This window comes from Paramisgurnus dabryanus, chromosome 1 (genome assembly GCF_030506205.2).
Source record: "Paramisgurnus dabryanus chromosome 1, PD_genome_1.1, whole genome shotgun sequence".
NCBI lineage: Eukaryota > Metazoa > Chordata > Actinopteri > Cypriniformes > Cobitidae > Paramisgurnus > Paramisgurnus dabryanus.
Window position 1 is genome coordinate 71,727,519 of NC_133337.1, and position 22,314 is coordinate 71,749,832.

At 35.8% G+C, this 22,314-nt stretch overlaps 2 long non-coding RNA genes across 2 annotated transcripts in view; one reads left to right on the top strand and one right to left on the bottom strand.

Annotated features, from left to right (window-relative positions):
* Positions 1-2,237: 2,237 nt before the first annotated feature.
* The window catches only part of LOC135734555 (uncharacterized), a 149,867-nt gene continuing 129,790 nt past the window's right edge, over positions 2,238-22,314 (top strand). Inside the window, exons 1-6 of the long non-coding RNA XR_010527413.2 lie at positions 2,238-2,691; positions 15,915-15,995; positions 16,135-16,208; positions 16,822-16,914; positions 17,084-17,147; positions 17,214-17,312. This is a non-coding gene — a long non-coding RNA (uncharacterized lncRNA). The remainder of the gene's footprint in view (positions 2,692-15,914; positions 15,996-16,134; positions 16,209-16,821; positions 16,915-17,083; positions 17,148-17,213; positions 17,313-22,314) is intronic.
* LOC135734552 (uncharacterized) lies at positions 4,392-14,043 on the bottom strand. Its single transcript, XR_010527411.2, has 8 exons — positions 12,785-14,043; positions 12,318-12,360; positions 11,499-11,591; positions 11,274-11,335; positions 11,110-11,208; positions 9,263-9,348; positions 6,148-6,244; positions 4,392-4,625 (listed from the first exon to the last, which is right to left on the bottom strand). It is a non-coding gene; the product is annotated as an uncharacterized lncRNA (long non-coding RNA).

A 22,314-nucleotide genomic window follows, 5' to 3' on the forward strand; every position in this document is an offset into this window, starting at 1 on the left:
TTCATTAGGATCCCCCTCGTCCTCAGCTGGAATTGTATTGAGCCCGTTGAAGCACTTCAAAGACCTTTGAAACTGCATTGATTTCAAACTGACAAGAGTTGGGTTCCACTGAACCCTATTTTGTAAAGAAAAGTCCAGAATTTTTTTCCTTTAAAAAAAAAACTTTCTCTTTCACTGAGGAAAGATAGACATCAATATCTTGGATGGCATTGGAGTGAGTAAATTAAGAAATTTTCATTTTGAGGTGAACTAATCCTTTAAAGGGTTAGAACACCCAAAATTGAAATTTAGCCTGTGATTTACTCACCCTAAAGCGATCCTAGGTGTATGGCATCCTTCTTTCAGACAAATAAAATCTGAGTTATATTAAAGTGCCCCTATTATGGAATTTTGAAAATTACCTTTCATAGTGTGTATCATAGATCTAAGTGAACGAAAACATCCAGAAATGCACTTTTATCATGGATAGATGCACTTTTATCAACTTCAAAACAGAAGCACCCATTGACTTCTAATATAAATCTGGGAAGAGCCAGGGAATTTGTTAATATGATTGTATTATGATTGTATTTGTCTGAAAGAAGAAGGTTTTATACACTTAGAATGACTTGAGGGTGAGTAAATCATGGGCTAATTTTCATTGCAGGGTGAACTATCGCTTTAAGGCTTGAACATGCAGTAAAGGGACAGATTTGTTACACCTTGTTTACAAATAGAATTAAAAAATATAACATTGGAGATTTTTTTTCCTAAAATAATTGTTTTCTGTACTCTTACCGTGCGTTCACACCAGACGTGTTAAGAGATGACAAAAAACGCTATTCACGCATAGTTGGACGCTTGAACATTTGGAGTTTACTCGCTTCATTCGCGTCTGAAAGCCGCACATGAAATTCTAGTTATTCAAGACATTTACGCAGAAATGTAATCATGGGAGAATGTCTGTGGTGTTTCATTTTGAAAGAGATGTGAGGCATTTAACATTTTGTGTGTGCAATTCTTGAATTTGTGTGTTAAGTTTTGAAAAAAAAGAGGAAAACTCTGAAAAATGTGTGTAAGCAGTTGAAATAAACTGTAATCAATGACATGTGTGCTCTATTTGTGTTTGATTGTTGCCACATATGCTGTTTTCTTAAAGCTGACTTTTATTGTAATTGCAAGAAAGCCATTTAGTAATCCCAAAAAATAGCGGACATGTAAGATTAGCGTTGTCACATTAGATTAAGGTAAAGTCCATTAGCTACACAGGTAAAGATGCAGAAATATAGACTATAATATATATCTAACGGCATATTTGTATAAATGTAGTTTGAGCTGCTGTCAAAATGCAAGTATAAATGAAATCAATAGCATTCTAATAAAGTTGCATAAAGTTGCATGCGATTTTGTTGTTGTTTTTTAACTAAAGGGGGCACCACAGTAAATGTCCGCTTAGGGCAACCATTTGACCAGCAGCGGCCCTGTGTGTATGTATGTAAAAATGAGTGTGGGTCATCCTAAAGAAGATATTGTTAAAATGTTCTTGTTACACGTTAAGAATTTTGAATAATAGCAATGTAAAAATGCTGCATGTTGATGTATGGTTGACATACTTTGCCTATAGTTTTCTTAATAAATGTCCAGTGAAACAGTTTGAAAATTGACATGGACAGAGTGTGGGTCATCCTAAATAAGATATTTTTGAAATGTTGTTGTTACACGTTAAGCATTTTGAATAATAGCAATGTAAAAATGCTGCATGTTGATGTATGGTTGACAAACTTTGCCTATAGTTTTCTTAATAAATGTCCAGTGAAACAGTTTGAAAAGTGACAGGGACAGAGTGTGGGTCATCCTAAATAAGATATTTTTGAAATGTTGTTGTTACACGTTAAGCATTTTGAATAATAGCAATGTGAAAATGCTACATGTTGATGTATAGTTCACGTACTTTGCCTATAGTTTTCTTTATAAATGTCCAGTGAAACAGTTTGAAAATTGACATGGACAGAGTGTGGGTCATCCAAAAGAAGATATTCTTAAAATGTTCTTGTTACACGTTAAGGATTTTGAATAATACCAGGGCAAAAATGATGCATGTTCATTTATTGTGGACAGTCTTTGTGTACAGTTTCTTTGTTAATCTGCTGTAATTTATTTTGATAAGTAACAAACAGAGTGGGGTCATCCTGAAGAAGATCCTGTTAATAGATAAATCCTGTAGGCAAAGTAATGAATTAAAGTAAAGAACAAGAAATTACCCAGCGGGCATATGACCGACCTTCAACGTTGAAATTTGGTTGAAATTAGGTCAGTTGTTTGTTCAACGTTGAAACAACGTTGAAACAACGGTGAATGGTAAACGGTTGAAAAAGGTTAATAAAATGCTTAAAAATCAACGTTGAAATTTGGTTGAAATAACGTCAGTTGTTTGTTCAACGTTGATTCAACGTTGAAACAACGTTGAAACAACAGTGAAGTAAATGGTTGCAGAGAGACAATAAAATAATGTTTTATAATATGTGAATCATTCAGAAAAAAAATTAAAAACTCATTTTATAAAATTGATGACATTATAAAAAAAAATGTAACAAATAATTGAATATACAGGTAGCGACGTAATCTCGCGAGATTACACGAGACTGGACTGTTTTAACGGCTGTCTTCGAGATCTTGCGTATCACACGAGAAAATGCTTCAGAGAAAGAAGAGGTAAGGAAATATAAGTCAATGGCCCTGTCCCAAATGGCGCACTTCATGTGGACTTTCGGTCTCGTGGCCTTAAATTGCGCGTGCTCGCTTAGTCCACGAGTCCGTAGGGTGCCCCATCTGTCATTTTTACGCTTTGAAGTGTGCTCATCAGCGCCTCCTTTGCCCCCTTGATGCGGTCTTCAGCGAAGCCCGCACTGCAGCAGGCTTCGCGCACTTTACCAACCCAGAAGTCCTTGCGAAAGAGCAATCAGACCAATCAGGCGACGGAGGGAGGAGTTCACACTGACGGGCAACTTCTCTACCTATTTCCGGTGTGATGCTCGAGTCTGTCCCAAAATACAACTCCGGTGCACCCACGTGGACTCGCATCAAGGGTCCCTAAAGTCTGGACTACGTGATGTCATCAAAGTGTGGACTCTGAGGAGGACCACAAGTCCGGAGTGTGCCATTTGGGACAGGACCAATGTAAACGCATAACGTTATTTTATTCACATATAGGCCTACAAAGTGGTATGACAAAAAAGCACGATGCCAAATCGGGTTTTTTTCTGTTAGTTGCGAATGTATTCGTTATAGTTAAAATGTATTTGCTAGCCCACGGGATGTTCCCGCCGAAATTGGACTTCGTTATTATGAATATTAATAAATTAATATGTGTGTTTTTATCAACTTAACCACTTGGTTGTTTTTGCTTCAGAAAAGCAACTAGTTATAAATGTAAGGGCTTTTTTGGACAACTTCGGTGAAAAAGTGTTGATTTCGTAGTTCAGTCAGCGTAACTTATATCCGAGAGGTCTTACAGGCGCCACAGACACCTATCAGCCTTTTGTAAGGAGGGGCAGCTCGGGAGTGCGGTGCGGTCAGTGTAAGCTAGTTTCTCAAATTCATATTACTGATAAAGTGTTAAAACTTAGATGAGATGTTGGTGTTTTATGGCTCACGAATTCGCAATAACGGATACGTATAGCAGTTCGTGTTAATGACATTAATCCAAACTTATTGATGACGTGATAACATGGGCGTCGAATCCAATATTAATCATGCTGAGGTTTTCTCGACGGGGAAATGTGTATAAATGCAGTTATAAAATTAAAAGGGACAAGATAGTCGACGTGACCCTCATGTTTCCATGGCAATCAGTCAATTACATGTTGCGCTTATGACGCTCACCTGCGGTCATTCGCGCAGTATCCATGATGATTTTAAGCGGCATGAAACACTTCAGTTAACTCCTTTGTACGAAAATATCATCCCAGCTAACAATTTTTGGTTCCCAGAACGTTCCCGGAACGTTAGGTTTTGGTTCCGGGAACGTTCCCAGAACGTTAGTTTTTGGTTCCCAGAACGTTATTTTTTAAACGTTCCCTGTTGGTTCCCCAGGAAAGTTTTCTTTACGGAAATAGAACGTTATTTTTAGGTTCTCAGAACGTTCCTCTAACTTTGTCAGAACGTTCCGGGAACGTTCTCAGAACGTTCCGGGAACATTCGGGTAACATCAACCTAACCTGCTCAGAACGTTTGCAGAACCTTGCCAGAACGTTCCCGGAACGTTCTCAAAACCTCTAGTTATTCCCTATATTTAGGCACCATTAATAATAAAAATTCACAATTAAATCATTAAAAAAAAACACGATTTCACTATATAAACTAAGTTTATTTATATATAATCTATTTAAATGAACAAATAATCACACAATCCATGTTGATCCATGGATTCTTTATTCGTAGACATAAAATCAAAATCATTAATCACAGGATCATTTATAGAATTTATAGACTTAGATAATAATATAATAGGGTAGATAATTTGCTTATATAACACATAAAATTGGCAATAAACATGTAGAACATTGTATCATAAAAAACATTTTAATATATTAAAAATGAAAACATTTAAAAAATGAACTTCAGAACTCCACAGCAATCTCTGCCATCTGCAAAAGTAACAAACAATAAAGGCAACGTAAGTTAGTGTAACATAAGGTTAAACATTTAGATGAACAATTCAATGACAAAAGTATTATCATTAAGTTGCACGACCCCGTCAAATGGTCTGATAAAAATGCATATACAGATTTGAAACGCGTTTTGTGTAGGCCTACTTCTTCGTAAAAAGTTTTAAATATATTTAGTGCGCTGCAGTTTGGTTATCAGAAGAATATTTCATTTTAAATAATTATATTGGTATACTGATAAACAAGAGACATACAAACAAGAAAAAGTTCAGCGCCAGGATATTAGTAATTTTGATAATGATTCTTTACGACATTTTATTTTAAACTATAAAGGCTATATATATATATATATTCGAACAAGCAGAGTTATTAAACCAATATGATAAAGTGTATACAAGTAAAAAAGTTTCACACCATAATTTTCAAAAGTATGCTATCTTTTACGCATGGTTTCTTTAAAAGTAGGCTATTTTCTCTACAACAACTGATTTAATCAGCAAAATGATTCTCTTTTACCTTAGTATTTTTAGAACAAATCTATTCAAAAGGTTTTTTTTTGTTACTTCGACAGCTACAAGTTGGTAAAAGTTTAGTACTGCAATAGTACAGTTTTTATACAGATTGAAACGAGTTTTTATAGTATACTCGTTTCATGTCTGACAACCGAACAGATAATATGTAAAAAATAGCATGCAGTTGTTTTACAGTTTTTCTCGATTGCGGAAACACTATAAACAGGCTTTTGAACTAAAATTTCAAAACCATAACGCCATTTTTCAAGAAGCACAATCATTCAAAATCAATTTGCTGAACAATAAACACTACTCCCCTGATTTAACACATGAGTTTTAAATCAGTGAAGTTTTACTTCAAAACTCTACACACAAATCCCTACATCTCTCGGGGATTACACCATGTGGTCATATGGAAAGCACTAGCATTCAATACTGTTCACTCAAGTCAGCACAGCTAAGGCTCAATTAGCAAAGGAGGAGGAGGAGGAGGGAAAGAAGGAGGAGGAAGAGGACTTGTTGAAGGAGGAGGAAGAGGAGGAGGACATGGTGAAAGGTGACAAGCAGTCTCAGATTCAAGCCACTCTAGCTGACCATGTCCTTGTCCATGGTATGATTATGAGGGAGGCTGAGCCACGAGTAAAGCCTAATTTGAGTCGCTTCACTGTTGCCTCCATGGTTTTGAGTGTAGAGTTTAATTTTGACCTGAAAATATAATACTTGGAGTATTGTGTGAGATGTTATGCAATTGTGTTTACTGTTTAGAGAATATGAGGCATAATTTCAGTAAATGTGTTTAAGCAACTGAGAAAAACTGTAATATGCAATATAATGTGACAGATAAAAGAGAAGAAATTAAACATATTTCAGGTGCCAACACTCGATCAAACGCAAACACATCACATATATGCTAATTAGCGTGTGACGTAATCGCCACATGCTCTAAAAAAGTCTCTCTAAATCCTGTGGGAAACACTGAATATGATTACCATTTTAAATTTCTGTGTGGGGCAAATTTCAGGGCTAATGCAATTAAGTCTTCCACGTCAAGGGCCTTTAATGCCTTGTAGTTTTTCTGTGTTGATTCTGTAAACAAAATAAAATAATCACAGTCAATAATTTCTATAATGTGTAGATTGTAAATACAATTCGATGAAAGAATTAAATTAATTTTTCAGCTGATTATAAAAAAACACAATCTCATGGCAATTAGTACTATGTATGTTACGAGGTGGCTCATTGTACTGATTTAATTCATTCTTATTTTAATAATAGTCATAGGTATTTGTATGATTTACTGTACAAATTCATAAGAATTGGCCTTGTAAAATATGTGCCATTTAAACCAGGGATGGCGAACATTGGTCCTGGAGAGGGCAGTCCTGCAGATTTTAGCTCCAACCCTGATAAAAGCTCACCTGCCCGTAGCTTTCTAGTAACTCTTTAGACCTTGATTTTAGCCTGTTCAGGTGTGTTTGATTAGAGCTGGAGCTAAACTCTGCAGGACTGCAGACCTCCAGGACCAACATTTGCCACCCCTGAATTAAACATACAAGTTCATCATGTCATGTCATACTCATACTCCTGTATAACCACAATTGTGATGTATGGTTGTAACTGTTGTTATGATTACTACATGCATAATTATGCAAGTTGATATTCTGATCATTTATATGTTGTTCTTATTTTATAAGCACATCAGTACCAGTTACAAATCACATCAGTCCTAACTAGGCCTGTCACGATAACAAATATTGCTAGACGATAAATTGCCTCGGAATTTATCGCGATAGACGATAACATTGATGCTCCGGGACCATTATAATAATGCAGATACACCTTTTCAAAGATCTATAAACTTTTATTTCTAAACAATAAGTAATACTGAAACTGGAAGACATTTTAAATATCCACAAGAAATGAACAAAATAACAGGATGATTGCGTTTTAGGTGCATATGCATGTTTGTCGTGTTGCCACTTTTAAGTGCTACGTTTTTACCACAAATGCGACATAACGGCTCGTTCAGGTTTAGTGGTTCACCTCGGTCATTAGGTTTAAATCCAAAGTACTCCCACACTGCAGCTGTAGCGTTTGGTTTTGAAACTTGGCTGTTTAAACTTGGTATTAAGATGTGTTTTTGATCAGTTCACAAGTGGACGAGAGAGACATATCACGTTTACACCTGGTATTTAAATCCGTCTCTTTTGTCCACTTTCGACCGCTTCTGTGCTGAATACTGTGAGGGGTGGTCTGTCGAGACAGTGGTCGAGTCTCTCCGCTGTCATTTAAACGCCAGCGGGAGTAATTATGAGTTTATATGGACGCAAACTAATATTATGTCCACTGCTTGTTTAGGAAGTTAACATGCTGCACAGTATTTTCTACATGTATATGTTAGAGCTTTCTCTGAATTTTCAGCGCAATTGATGAAATGCGTGTTAATGACAAGTGTAAACAGCCTCTAGTAAATCCATCTTTTTCTTCAACTCTCGTCTCAACTAGTGTTTTCTCCTGCTACACTCCTTACGCGGCGCTCATCCTCCTCAGTACGCCTACTGTGATAGGCTACGCCAGGAGTCCCCCCTCCCCACACAGATCATGCGACTGACAAATGACTGACGAGGGTTCACTCCTTGTCACTCGTTGCACGGAGCGGTCATCCAGTCTCTTTGGTAGAGAGAGAGAGAGACAAGGAAAACAAACAAGCATGCAAATGTGAATTATTGCGGCCGAAAAAAATGACCGAGCTCATTTTATTTACCGTGCGATTCATCGATTTATCGTTTATCGCGACAGGCCTAGTCCTAACTAGGGATGCTCCGATCAGGGTTTTTGCAGGCCGATACCGATCACCGATTTGTTGTCTTCGTGATCGGCCGATACCAATGCCGATACCGATTTTTCAAGCTGATGTGCAAGCTTTTTGATGACTGTTACTGGTAACATTTTTTCTAGATAAAGTAATAACACAGATGTTGCCTTTGTTATATTACTTGCAGTAATTAGGTTTATTATTGTTTTAATAGAGAATCAAAAAATTAGCACAACAAATATTTCTTCTGCAAAGAGAAATTGAATATGCCTTTGTCTTATGTCAGTTAAAAGTGATAAAAATAAAACACTTCAAAGTCTAAACTGTATGAATTAAACATACACGCATTCGTATGAAGTATAACAGTTCTTTAGTGAAGAGCAGAAAGTGATTTTATTGAGAGATGAATTAGGATACTGTAGCTTTAAGACGTGAGAGAGATCACTCTGTTCACGTGCACTGATGACTGAGGCTTCTGTGTGTGCATGCGCCGGATGTACATGGACAAGAGCAGCTGTGAGGAAAATGAAAGTTTAAACGCTCAAACTTTAAAACGCATGCAAATAATAAACTTTTGGCATGAGGATGCAATTATCCGCGATAGATGTGTGTTGTATACGCTGTTTGATGGGAATGTGAAGACGCGTCGCGCTGTTGATCAGATCGCGTCCTCATAGAAAATACGCTTATCTCTGCAAGCGCAAAGAGAGAAATGCAAATCTTCATGTCACACACGAGCGATGGGTTATAAAAATGCTCGCATTGCGTAAAAATGGTCTCTAACTGCAGCCGCATTCAGGAGCCCTATGTTGACAAAGGTAAACAGAAAGATCAGTTTATGAGATCGGCAAATTTAGCGAGGACCGATCGAGTCATTTAATGACGTTATCGGCCGATACCGATCGGCGGCCGATCGATCGGAGCATCCCTAGTCCTAACGTAATGTATTTTCTTCTTGGCCACTTTTCTTCTTGAGCATGCCTTAATTTACCCATTTCTAGTAGGCATACTGCATTAGTAAATAATAAATAAACCTATACTGGGTTGTTTCAATGCAGTGCTTTATTTAAAAGGTAACCCATGTGTTCTGTCCAATATTTACCCAGCATTGGGTTAAAAATAACCCAGCAGAATTTAGAGTGTGATATTCTGGTCCAATCTTATTCTGTCTCTTTTAATTGGATATTGCTGAGAATAAACGGACAGAAATGAGTTTAAACAATGAGACGAAAAAGAAAGCTTGCCTATTATTAAAGGGCAGATTCTAAGCATTTGGAAGGCTTTCTTACCCTTCCTCCATTTCATGCTGTAGGCAATCGGGACTTCAGTGGACTTCACCTGGGTTGGCTCCCCCAAGGGACCGTATGTAGTTAATCTAAAACAACAACAACATGTATTTTCTAATAAGTAGAAAATAATTATGAACACATACTGACTATATACTTTGTTGCATTTATGCATTTGGCAGAATTGTTTACTGTAGTAATTAATTATAGTCCTACTGTGTGAGCAATTTAAAATTAACAATTCTAACATACAGCAATTGTTTGCATTCTTCTAAAATCACAGTATCTTATTAAAATGGTTGTGTTAAAACAAACCCAATCAGTGTTTATATATTACATTAAAAAACACTAAATGCGTTGTCCAAAACTAGACACAACTCTGTGTGTTTACAACAACGTTGTATTAAAAGTAACACAAATGTGTTGTTCAAATAAAAACACAGCTGTGTCTAGTTTGGGACAAGGCAGTGAGTTTAAATGTGTCCCAAAAATAACAATGATTGGGTTTGTTTTAACACAACCGTTTTTAAAGTCTAGAACATATTAAGCAGTCAGTAAATCATTATTTTATGCATATAAATCATTATTAACTTGTGAAATATAATATAAATGTCCATTAACTATATTGAAAGTTTAGGATTGGAACATGCCTAGCTTATGTACGTATTTACATTATACATATTCAGATCATTTGCATCAATATCTGCAATTTAGCTCAGCTGCCTCCAATTTCTCTTGATGGTTGCTGATGGGTTCTGATGAACACATTAAGATATTTTGAGGAATGTCTGTAACCAAACTGACCTGAAGCACCATTGACTTCCATAGTAGGATAAAAGAATACTATAGAAGTGAATGGTGCTTCTGATTGCTTTGGTTACAAATGAATCCAGAAGTTGCAAAGATTGCTGTGTCATACCCAAAATGACCTGAGGCTGTAACTGCTACTTCAAAAGGTGTTTAACTAAGTACTGAGTAAATGGTCGGAATACTTAGGTCATATCAACTTTAAAACCCTCCCCCCAAAGAGATGCTGAACAGAGCAAACATTTACTGGTAAATTGCAGTTAACAGATCATGTGTGAAGTTGAACAGAACCTTTCCGGTAAATCAGTGCTCCCAATTTACCAGTAAGAGAGGTTGTAAGATTACCAGTATTTTACCGGTAAGCGCTATGTGTGAACGAAAAATATAGGATTACCGGCATTTAGAACAGACGACGTCAGACCGTGCTGACAGCTTCGGGCCAATCATAATGTTTAATACAAATGATGCGTTTACCCCCGCACTGTTTACGGACGTTTCCACACACATGCTGCTTGAAAGTCGAGCACACCTGAAGTTTACATCCATATTTCTTCACCAAAGCTGTTTAAAACAGCTTACCACCTACTTGCAGAATTCCCGACGTAGCACGCCCTCTGTGAAGCCTAAAGTGCAAACAGTACTGTTGTTCAAAATGCATTTTCGGTTTGACGTCGCCTCATGCAATGTTGTTTAGTCATCATGAGCAACTTCGCGACTGTTTACCACAGACGTGAAAACAACAAAATACAGACCGTGGATATGAACGACGTGGATTGTTTACAAATACAACACTGAGCTCGCCGCACCCCACAGGAACTTCCGCTTTCTCAACGAATTTACCGGTATTTTGATACTGATGTGTGAATGATGTCTTACTGGTAAAAAGACGGAACGTCACTGCGTGTGTGAACAGCACATTTTTGTATTTACTGGTAAATTCATTCTGGTAAATTCATGGTAATTTACCAGAACTACTGTGTGAAAGAGGCTATTGACTGGTTGCTTTAGGTGTGGGTCAAACAGCCTTTTGTGCAGTCCCTTACCAATAAAAGCTAACATGGACTCCAGACCTTCTGGACTGTCTGTGAGAGACTTCAAACTCGCCCAGACCAACAAGGCATCATGTTAGCAGACATCCCGACCTGATCAAAAAATTTGATTAGGAGATGTTCTGGTCCTATTTTTAATATATCTTTTACAAACTTACCACAGGTGATCTGGCAAAGCAAAGACTTATGAAACAGCATCTTCCCAAATCTCCTCTTCAGGCTCATTGCATTTGATAAAGTTTAGAAAAAGAAAAACATATTTCATTAGTATAGAATCATAAATGTAATGTTTTGGTTAGAAATAGAAAAAACTGTGGCCCAAGTACAACTTTGAAAGAAATAATGTTTACATTATTTGTCATGGTACACTGTCACTTTATTACCTTTTGAGTGGTACAGATTTGGGCATCTGGAAAGACACGTGACTTCACCTCTGTGTATTTTATCACACTTCATCAAATTGCATGGTAATCTGCCTACAATATGAAACACATAATAAAATAAAAAACAAGTCATGGCCCCTTTTCAAAAGAAAATATAAATTGTGAAATACAAAACACTGCATCTTAGTTATTACGATTAGTAGAATTTGATCTGAATACAAAACAAATACTAAATGCATTGTAATATTGTAGGGGAGATGCTTCAAAAATAAATGGTAAATTATTGATTTCTATTACAAAATGCTAGCTTGGTGGTGCGTTACAATGGTGGGTGGTAGGTCATGGACATAGCCATCATTTAAAAAATTATGATTGAAGCCATAATACATAAAGATAGAAAATAATGCTGTTATGTACACCACCACAAAGACAAATTTTATATGTCAATATGAAGCCTCTCTAAAACTTATGTCAACATCCACTCTGAACTATGAATTCACTTCTGGCTCTGTCTATTGAAAACAAAGGGTTTGAAATATGTAAGCCTAACTTACATACTGTAGAAGGAATAGTGACATTAAGGACCACAATGGAAATAAGTTATTTTAACTTTATTGTGTTATCCTTGACAAATGTGTTATTTCACTTTTTGTCCAATAAATCAAATCAAATCAAAAAGAAATGAATTGCTGTGCTGAACAATAACCATTGTATCCTAAATTATTTTCTTATATTTTCCTAATGACAATGATAAACCAGATATGCACTTTTTGGGCGCTTATGTATTGGATGCAAATATAAACACAAAATAATACTTACTCTTCAGCCAATGGAACACATCACAACACAACAAGAAAATGACCTGTAAAGAAAAGTGAACATAAATATACAATAGTTATTAATCCAGAATTGATGGCTTCTGTTTAAATTCTTAACCGTTTTAACAGGCTAACTTACTGAAAACTGTGTGTCCGTACTGTAAGTTAAATAACCCTACATTTACGCGTCAAACCCTACATTTAAATAACTTGCGTTATAATTAACTAAACAATGTCAAATAAATTTGAAGAACGAGGATAACACATTTTTATAGAAGGTAAAGACAAATTTAAGATCTTTACTACATTAGCTCAGATGCGTCACGAGCTCAGTCAAACCACTGCATCAACGGTCAACATTAAAGTTCAGAATATTTGAGTCATATCGAATTAACTGTTAATAAAAACAAAACAAACATAACTGTGAACTTATTTTAATGACTTAACCAGGAATTAATAAAAACTTACCTTAGAATTTACCATAGAAATGAAAACTGTCGTCTGAGGTAAACGGTTAAAATCCACTTTGAACTCACAAGGACCGAGGCGCGCGCACGCAAATACGTGTGTTCGACTTCTTGCTGCGCTGACAGGCAAACGTCATTGTACCGCGAGAGTGTAATTTCTTGACTCGCTCTCGCGATACATTGACGTAAAGAGGCGGGATATGGGTGAAGCTGAGGTGAAACCACGCCCGCCTAGCGCGAGTCTAGTGACAGCAGTGGCTGTTCAACCGACACTCAAGCGGCCACGCCCTTAATTATGCAGAAGTTTAAGGCTTAATATAATTTAAACGGATGAGTTACAAAAACATTCACCCCCCTCACAGTTGTCATGACGGGCAAAATTAGCTATATAGGCCAAAAACACTTTTTGTACCAGGCTGTAAACATATTATTTTCTACTGTAAAGTTGGCAATTTTTAACATGGGAGTCTATGGGAATTGACTCCCTTTTGGAGCCAGTCGATGAATTGCAGTTTAAATCACTTCCGTGTTGGCTTCATTAGAGAGATCGGAAGGTTGCCCCTCGCTAATAACACATAACAAAAGACAACATGTTAAAGAACAATAAAGATGGTAAAAAAGATGTCCCACGTCCAGACTGAACTGAAAATTAGAACTTGTTTAACAATAAACATTTCTTGTATTAAAATAAACAGAAATATTGTGCTTTTAAAACATAGCTTTTTAGATCTTCACCCGGGGGTGGGTTCAATTATTTCATAAACATGCATGCACATTTTGTTCTAAATGGACAGAGCTTTATAAAAAAATAAAAATAAAAAAATGGTTTTATTATAATAAAAGTGTAGTAACTGGTTTTTGATTAAACAACAACAACAAACATCAAAAGAAAATTATCTGCTAAGATAATAACAAACAATGATAATTTGGGGGCCCATTTGGGATGTGGTGTGAGTTTGCCTTGCCCACACTGTCCCACAATATACCTCACAGTGGGCCCGCATGGGCATGTTTTGCATACAAAATGCTGAGGGAGCTGTCTGTGGAACCATAAAGAAAGCAGATAAAAGGTTGTATGTTATTATATTATTAAGGGTATTCTTAAAATTTATATTTGAAATGGTGCTGGGCAAAGATTAATCGCGATTAATCGCATACAAAATAAAAGTGATTATTGGTATAATATATGAGTGTGTGCTGTGTCTAATTATTATGTATAAATATATACACACACATTCATATATGTATTTAAGAAACATTTACATGTTTATATATATTTATTTATATTTTTATATAATCTATAATATAAATAAAAAAAGATATATAAATAAAACAATTCTGAAATTAATATATGAATGTGTGTGTGGTTAAATATACATAATAATTAGATGCAGTACACGCACATATATTATGCAAAAAAAAATCACTTTTATTTTGTATGCGATTAATCAGGATTAATCTTTGCCCAGCACTAATTTGAAACGTTATATTTTAGACATTGTGATGAAAATATAATAATAATAAAACAACCATAATAATGCTTAAAAAAATAGCCTAATCCATCTCCTAAATTCATATGGAAATCAAATGCCCCACCAGTGTTAAAATCAATCAAATAGTATACAAAAAATATTTTTAGCTTCTTAAACATTATATAATATGAGGAACCTAGAAAAATATTTACCAAAAAGGCACTTGTTTTAAAAGGGAAAAATAAAGATACAAAGATGATTTATTTGCATGTGTCTAATATTTTTAACTTGATCAATTACTTTTGTTAAATTTTATAAAAATAAGTATTTTCATTAAATGAGTTTTTACATTTTTATCTAAAGGATTCACAAATTAAAATGTCATAAAAGAACCATTTACATTTGGCCGTACTGACATTATTTCAACCAAATTTCAACGTTGATTTTTAAGCATTGTATTAACCTTTAGCAATCGTTTACCATTCACCTTTGTTTCAACATTGTATCAATGTTGAAAAAACAACTGAGGTTATTTTAATCAAATTTCAACGTTGAAGGTTGGTCATGCCTGCTTGGTGGTCAGGCTGGCTTGTCTTAGCTGGTTTAAGCTGGCCAGGCTGGGAGACCAGCTTGACCAGCCATAATACCAGCCTGGCCAGGCTGGGAGACCAGCTTGACCAGCCTGGTCAGCCTGGGAGACCAGCTTGGCCAGCCTGGGAGACCACCTTGACCAGCCTGGGAGACCACCTTGACCAGGCTGGGAAACCAGCTTGACCAGGCTGGCCAGCTATTTCCATCTTAAACCAGCTAAAACCAGCCAACCAGCTTAGCCTGGTTTAAGCTGTTTTTTTCAGGAGGTAGGGAACGTTCCGGGAAGGTTTCCCTTAGGTTATAAATAAAAACCTAAAAATAACCTACAGGGAACGTTCCGGGAAGGTTCTCTTTAGGTTATAAATAAAAAACCTAAAACTAACCTGCAGGGAACGTTTCGGGAAGGTTCCCCTTAGGTTATAAATAAAAACCTAAAAATAACCTGCAGGGAACGTTCCGGAAAGGTTCTCTTTAGGTTATAAATAAAAAACCTACAAATAACCTGCAGGGAACGTTCCGGGAAGGTTCCCTTTAGGTTATAAATAAAAAACCTACAAATAACCTGCAGGGAACGTTCCGGGAAGGTTCCCTTTAGGTTATAAATAAAAAACCAACAAATAACCAGCAGGGAACGTTCCGGGAAGGTTCCCTTTAGGTTATAAATAAAAAACCTTAAAATAACCTGCAGGGAACGTTCCGGGAAGGTTCCCTTTAGGTTATAAAAAAAAACTAAAAATAACCTGCAGGGAACGTTCCGGGAAGGTTCTCTTTAGGTTATTATAAAAATAACCTACAGGGAACGTTCCCAGAACGTTCTTATTTGGTTCCCAAAAAAATAACCAAATGGGAACCATATGGGAACGTTAGGGGAACGTTTTGTGTTTGTTGGGATGTCGTGTAAGTTGGCATGTTCTATTCGAATTGAAATACATTGTAACGGTGTAATTTTGCTTACTTGTTGAATAGTTAGCAAGTTTTAATGGAAATAGAAAATATTGGTTATCTAGACAAATATGCTCTTGTTTTTAGTATATTTTTATAACTCTTTTGTAATGTCTTCGTTATCAGAGCCCTTCAAATTAGAAAAGTGAGGATGATCTTGTCAATGCTGAGATTTTCATGCATCAGCAGCCACTACATCTGGATCAGGTAATATTGTGTTAACCCCGCTATTCTACAATATTTACTTAAATGCAGTATGCAAGTATATGTATTCATGTTCTGATAAAGTCATTATAGAATTCTCTTCCAATATTGCACTAATTTTACTTTTTTATATTTTGTCAAGATTGAACAAGAAACAGACAGCAAGGGTTGTCAGGTCAGAAACAGAATGACACACAAACACAAGAAACTTCACAGGTGAGAATTGAGACTGGCTTTTTAAAAACACCTGCTACTTGTTTCTCAAGACTGGTTTATCATTGTCATTAGGAAAATATAAGAAACTAATTTAGGATACAATGGTTACTTTTCAGCACAGCAATTAATTTCTTTTGTATGCCACTATTCCTTCTACAGTATGTAGGCCTACATATTTCAAACACTTTGTTTTCAGTAGACAGAGACCAAAGTTAATCCAGTTTTCAGAGTGGATGGTGATGCAAGTTTTATAGAGGCTTCATATTGACAGAACAAAATGGGTCTTTGTGGAGGTGTATTTGACAGCATTTATTTGTTCTTATCTTTATGTATTATGGCTTTAATCATAATTTTTTTTAATTGTCAATGAGCTACCACCTACCCTGGTAATGCACCACCAAGATACCATGTTGTAATAGAAATCCGTAATTTACCATTTCTTTTTTGTGAAGCGTCTCCCCTAAAACCTTACAATGCATATTTGTTTTGTAATCAGATCAAGTTCTACTAATCCTAATAATTAAGATGCAGTGTTTTGTATTTCACAATTTATGTTTTCTTTTTAAAAGGGGCTATGACTTGTTTTTATTTTATTATGTGTTTTAAATTGTAGGCAGATCAACATGCAGTTTGAAGACGTGTGATAAAATACAGAGAGGTGAAGTGGTGTGTCTTTCCAGATCTCCAAATCATTCCCCCTTAAAAGGTAATGAATAGTGTTATGACAAAAAATGTAAACATTCTTAATTTCTTTAAAAGTTGTACTTGGGCCACAGTTTTCTGTATTTCTTACCACAAGATTACATTTATATTTCTATACTAATGAAATATGTTTTTCTTTTTCCAAACTTTATCAAATGCAATGATCGCCTAAGATGAGCCTGAAGAGGAGATTTGGGAAGATGCTGTTTCATAAGTCGCTTTGCCAGATCACCTGTGGTAAGTTTGTAAAACATATATTAAAAATAGGATTAGAACATCTCCTAATCAAAAGTTTTTGATCAGGTCGGGATGTCTGCTAACAAGATGCCTTGCTGGTCTGAGCGAGTTTAAAGTCTTACACAGACAGTCCAGAAGTTCTGAAGTCCATCTTCGATTTCATTGGTAAGGGACTACACAAAAGGCTGTTTGACCCACACGTAAAGCAACCTGTTAGTGTTTGCTTTGTTAAGCATCTCATTTGGGCGTGTTGAAAATATAAAGTTAATATCACTTAAGCATTCAGTATTGGATTCATTTGTAACCAAATCGATCAGAAGCACCATTCACTACCATAGTATTCTTTTATCCTACTATGTAAGTCAATGGTGCTTCTGGTCATTTTGGTTGCAGACATTCCTTAAAAAATCTTTGTGTTCATCAGGATGCTTTAAGGTGTAGAAACATCTCAGCAACCTCAAGAGAAATTGGAGGCAACTGAGCTAAATTGCAGATGTTGTTTCAAAGGGTCTGAATATGTGTAATTTAAATATGATATGTTTTCTTTTTTCATACATTTGCAAAAGTTTCTAAAATTCTGTTTTTACTTTGTAAAAATATCTAAACAATTAAAGTATCATGCAACAACATAAAATTGAAAGTGAAAGGTGTATGATTTCTGAATGCACTGTAGATGATCTTAATTGAACCTCATTGTCATCTTCGTAAACACAACAGCTTTGTTCTTTCATCAGATGGCTATGCAATGTTTCAAGTCAGACTATCAAAGAAAACGCATCTTGCCCTGATGTGCAATAACAAGATTTTTTTGTACATGGGCTAAAATGCAGCATTTTTTGAAAATTAAACATCTTTTTTTTTCCCCTCTTTAGATGCTGTCATCGTATGAAGTACAGCATGAGCCAGAATAGATGGGTGGTGATGGCCATAAGAAGACTGTCAACTTAACCAACAACAAAATTCATATTTGCAGTTTTTCTTGAATAAAGTTTTTCTATTCAGATTAATAAAATGACTTTTAAACATGATTTTGTTTCATATTTTATGATTTTATTATATATTTAGAAAATTCCACTTCTGCACTACTCACTGGAAACCTAACTGTTTGAAAGAATGTGTTTTTATCCATAAAAAAATATTTTTAACAGCTGCTTTCATGTTTATTTGGAAAGGGTAGGCACCTGCCATCTTATTTGTCCACATTTAAACTTTACCTTCCTGAAGTGTTTAGTTTTATGAATGGGGTTGTACTGTAAGTTATGCGTAGAAAGTTGCATTCATATGATAATTGCATTAAAAATGACACGTTTACAGTAAATCATTTAGTGAGCATTGCAGTGTAAAGTAAAAATCTATATTTAGTGTTAAAAACAACAAGGAAATAGAAGGTTGAAATTGCGTCATGATATCAACCATAATTCACCTATGTTGAAAGTGTGACGTTGAAACAACGTCGTGATTTCAACGTTGAAATTTTTTGCAAAACCGAAAGGTAATCCAACGTTGATTCAACGTTGGTACCTGACGTTGATTCAACGTTGAATCAACGTTGAAATGCCGACTGGGTAATGTTACAATACATTTGGAAACACTTAAAAAAAAAAAACACTTTTTTTGTCAACAATTGAAAGTGAAATGTCTCATACTGTGATTAGACAATTTATTTGTAATGTGTAATATAAAATAAGTTGTTAATCTTGTTATTGGGTAAATGAACCGATTAAATAGCAAAAAAATGACAGGCGGATGACGTCAAACACCGCGAGAGCGAGTCGAAATTACCCTCCGTATTATTTCTCGACCCGCTCTCGCGGTACTTTGACGTCATGCAGCCGTCAATTCTTTCGGCGCGCGAGCGAAGTCGAATCGCGTTGGTCTATTTCAGTTTTTTGGCCGCTGTAAGTATCCGTACCGTAATTTTACTAAATGACGTGCAACACAGTTTAGGCTGCGGCTGGCTTGACCATGCATTTGCAGATGACGGCTCACTTGACGGGGGTGCAGGCAGGGGAGCCGGTCATAGATATGTACACTAGATGTCGCCTTGGCTACAGCAGTTCATTGGACCGAATGCGTCAAACAGAGCCGCCATCTTGAAACAGGGGAATCCCGCATCAGCGTCATTGTAGGCAATGGTGTAACAGAAATAAAATCACCATAAATCGTCATCAACGCGATTTTCTTTGTTTTCTTTTGGTTCGTTTCAACAGTCAGACATGTATTTAGCGTTTAGTCCAGGAAAAAATAAAAGTTTTAATTTTATGAAAATTTACTTTTTTTAACTGTAATGCATAGTGCTAGTAGCCCTTTCATCCATGCGCAGCACAAAAGTCCGGCATCGTTCATGAATTCGAAGTACAGGCGGAGATAGCTGCTTTACCTAGATACTTCCAATGACAAGACCCCTGTTCTAAGATGGCGGCGGTTTTGACGCATGCTCAGAGCCCCAAGGCGACATCTAGTGTATATATCTATGGGGAGCCGGTGTTATGGATCAACTGGGGATCGTGTTATCTGGGGACATGCGCGTGCACGCACGTAAATTTACCTAATATACCAGCACAGCATCAGATTCGTTAAATTTGATTTTCAAACGCCGTGATTTAAAACATATATAAAATTATTTATATTTGTTGTTATCAATGTTCGACTACTTTTTTTCCTCTGCTTGTGTTCCCGTTTTTATTTTTTGCCGCAGTTTAAATTAATGCTGCCTTCACGTGCTATCGTATATGGTAAATACCAAAATCCCACTTGGAAAATGCACATGAACACCCCTCATGTGGTATTTTCCACTGGGAAACTCGTAAAATATTTTGATGCCCGAGTTGCCGAGATGAGATTACCTTTGACCTTTTCAAAATGGCGGAGAGCAGCAGCAACGTTGTGAATGGTTGAATGACAACAAAAGCAATGGTAAATACCAGTTCACAAATGGAAAATGCACTTGAACACAACACGCTGGTACATACCAGTTCACAAATGGAAAATATAATCTTTCCCATAGCACGTGAAGGCAGCATTAGTTTAGCGTGTTTTGCTTGGCCAAATGCACCACGCCCACGTTAAAATGGGACAGCTGTAACGTTACCTTTCGGGGATGTTATCGTTAAACTTGCCAGCGGATTTAAGTACATTTGTAAGTATTTTCTTTAAAACACAACTGTATCGTAGGGAAATGTGCATCTGTAGCGTACCATCACGTGTCATGATTAAAATATCATTACATTACATTAACATTTGTGAAATGTAATTAATAAGGGTTCATTCTTTTGATAAACAATTAACTAAATGCATTCAACACTGTATAAGTTAATTTAATATCAATTTGAGTTGAAGGCAGCATAGAGATGCATTTGGTTTGTTCTAAAGTGAATGTACTCAAATGACTGTATTTTAAATTGCTTGTACCAAAAGCTGAGATCTAGCAGTGTATACATGCATCTTTATGATCTACCCTGAACACAAACAAAGAAGTAATATGCAAAGGTAACTAACTCCTCTTATGAAGCCTATACGCTTTTAGCCTGACTTAAATGGACTAATGTTCTGATTGTAGGGCTTGGCTGAAGTTAAGAAAGGCAGATGACAGTCAAACATCAATCTGTTTTAATTGTTTCAAGCAGATCGAAATTTGTGACAAATTTGGAATTATCTAAGGTAAATGACTGATCTTTGAAATTACATCCATACACGTTACATATGCTTACAAAATGATATTGTTTTGTAACTCAGTGTAAAACTGAAAGTAAACTCTTTAAAATTGTATCTTGTTTCTGTGATTGGATATGTGGAGAATACATCGTTTTCTGTAAACTTTCTCAATAAATAACTGATTTTTTCTATGACATACTAGTAATCTTAGTCTTTATAGTCTTTATTCAAAACTCACCATGCTGTAGGATAATGAGGTGACAATGGGACTTGCAGTTTTCTCCATCAATGCTACTAAAGATGATAAAGCGATGATGATTTTATTTCTTGTTACCATCCTAAGTTTCAAAAAATATTTTTCTCAGCTTCAACAGGCCTACTGCCCTTCTGTTTATGCAAGCTTTATGAAAAGTGCTCAATGTAACCACACAAGCAGAACATATCCATAAATCATCATAAATTCTGAAACAATCATTTTTCTTACATGTATGCTTTAAGACATTCTTAAATACAGAACACATCATTACTCAGTTGGCACCTCAATCTAAAGCATCACCTAGTATTTGGGATTTTGCTGTAACTTACTATTTGCAAACAAAGTTGTCTTTAACAGTGGCGGCTGGTGCTAAATTGTTTTGTTTTTTGGGGGGCGGGGGTAAAACTATATGCTTTACATTCAGATAACTCAACATATAAAGAACACTTTTGCCAGATGTTCAGTGTCCTTAGGCAAATCAGCCTGAGGTTGATTGGCAGGCTCTACAATCCTATAATAGAAAGCTCTCTTATACACATAATGTGGTAGTATTGTATTTGAAAATGAATTTAAAATGTTACCTGAGTGCATAGGCAACTGGTAATTTAGCAAAAAAAAAAAAAAAACTATGAAAAATATGGTTGTTCTTCTTTTGCAGTTGTTTCTGATTATGAAATTAGTATTTTGTATATTCACATTTATTTACAAGTTATCACAAAGACATATGGCTTGTGCTTTTACTAATTATAAGAATATGTTTCATATTAGATGTTGTTTCATATAAGAACTTCTTTTGAATGCTAATTTGTTAAATCAGTTATGATCACTTAAAATATATAAACGCTGGGTTTTAACTTGTGAGAAAATAAAAATAAACATAAACGAATGAAGAAGGACTAGCAAATCAGCATGCCCAGAAGTGGGGTTCGAACTCTGGTGGTTTGAAATGAAGCGATAAGCACTGTCCACGAGGCTATGGCTCCACAACGCTAACTTAGTATATTATTGCGTGACAGACTGCAGACTTTTTGCGCTCACACGTCTAACCAATTTCAATTGATTAGTCTCAAAATAATATGGGTGGGGCTTAACATTAAAACTTTTTAAAACCCGCTTATGAACGGCATTTAATACATGAAAACAGACACCGAGAAAAAGAAAGTCTCAAATAATAATAACAACATTTATAGGTGCTCTAATATAGGTTTTCATAAGGGCTCCTTTGGATAATCAAAGTGACGAATCTGTCGCCGTCTT